General features: G+C 36.5%; 1 non-coding gene across 1 annotated transcript; it reads left to right on the top strand.

Annotated features, from left to right (window-relative positions):
- Positions 1 to 869: 869 nt before the first annotated feature.
- On the top strand, positions 870 to 932 carry LOC127676654 (U7 small nuclear RNA). Its single transcript, XR_007976095.1, has one exon. It is a non-coding gene; the product is annotated as a U7 small nuclear RNA (small nuclear RNA).
- Positions 933 to 1,286: the final 354 nt, after the last annotated feature.

The following is a 1,286-nucleotide window of genomic DNA, read 5'->3' as shown; positions in this document are numbered from 1 at the left end:
CTATTTGTAGTAGCCAAAAACTGGAAAGAACCTAGGTGTCCTTCAACGGAGGAATGGATACAAAAAATGTGGTATATTTACACAATGGAGTACTATTCAGCCATTAGAAACAATGAAATTCTTAGACAAATGGATGGAGTTGGAGAACATCATACTAAGTGAGGTAACCCAGTCTCAAAAGATCAATCATGGCATGCACTCACTGATAAGTGAATATTAGCCTAGAAACTCTGAATACCCAGGACATAATCCACAAATTAAATGATGTTCAAAAAGAATGGAGGAGTGGCCCCTGGTTCTGGAAAGACTCAGTGCAAGAGTATAGGGGAATTCCAGAACAGGGAAATGGGAAGGGGTGGATGGAAGAACAGGGGGACGGAAGAGGGCTTATGGGACTTGCGGGGAGTGGGGACCCAGAAAAGGGGAAATCATTTGAAATGTAAATAAAAATATATCAATAAAAAAAAAGACTGGGTTTCAGGAGCAAGAGATTAGTCTTCTTAAGAGCTATTGCAGTTCTTTTTTGAAATTTGTCTGCAGGGTTTCTGACAAAAGTCAAAGTAAATCTGGAATTTGAGAAAGAACAGTATAGCTCTCTAAGTAGCTATATATTTTTTCGAAGCAAAGGAAGAAAAGCCCCTTTTTTCTAACAGGCTTACTAACATTGGAAAAACCCACAAAATGTATTAGCAGGTTTTCTAACTTTGGTCAGAAAAGTCAAAAGCTACTTAGAGAGCTACACTGCTCTCTTCAAATTTTTCTATAATGTTTTCTAACTTTGGTCATAAAATCTATGAAGTATCCAGAACACTTTTAGAATTTTTCTAGCAGGTTTTCTGACCAAAATCAGAAGAAGCTACTTAGAGAGCTAAAGTTGCTCTTTTAGATTTTTCTTTTCTAGTGGGTTTTCTTACTTTTGTTGGAAAACCCAAGAGCTGTCTTAAGTAGAAAGTTGTCTCTAGCAGAGCGCTATCTCAAACAGAAATCTGTCTAGAGAGCCATCTCAAGCAGACTACAGAGCTATCAGCTTGTAATACAGATCAAGTCAAGGGTGGTCTTTGGCAAATGAGGAGCTGGTTCTTTAATAAAATCAACAGTATAGACAAATCCTTAGCCAGACTAACTAAAATGCAGTGACACAATAAGCAAATTAACAAAATCAGATGTGAAAAGAGATATAACAAATGACACTGAGGAAATTCAAAAAACTATTATGTCTTACTTCAAAAGCCTATAATTCACAAAATTAGAAAACTCAAATGAAATGGAAGATTTTCTAGACAGCT

The sequence above is a fragment of the Apodemus sylvaticus genome, chromosome 1 (assembly GCF_947179515.1).
Source record: "Apodemus sylvaticus chromosome 1, mApoSyl1.1, whole genome shotgun sequence".
Lineage (NCBI taxonomy): Eukaryota > Metazoa > Chordata > Mammalia > Rodentia > Muridae > Apodemus > Apodemus sylvaticus.
Note: the sequence above shows the minus strand (reverse complement) of the source record. Positions and strands in the feature narration are given on the sequence as shown.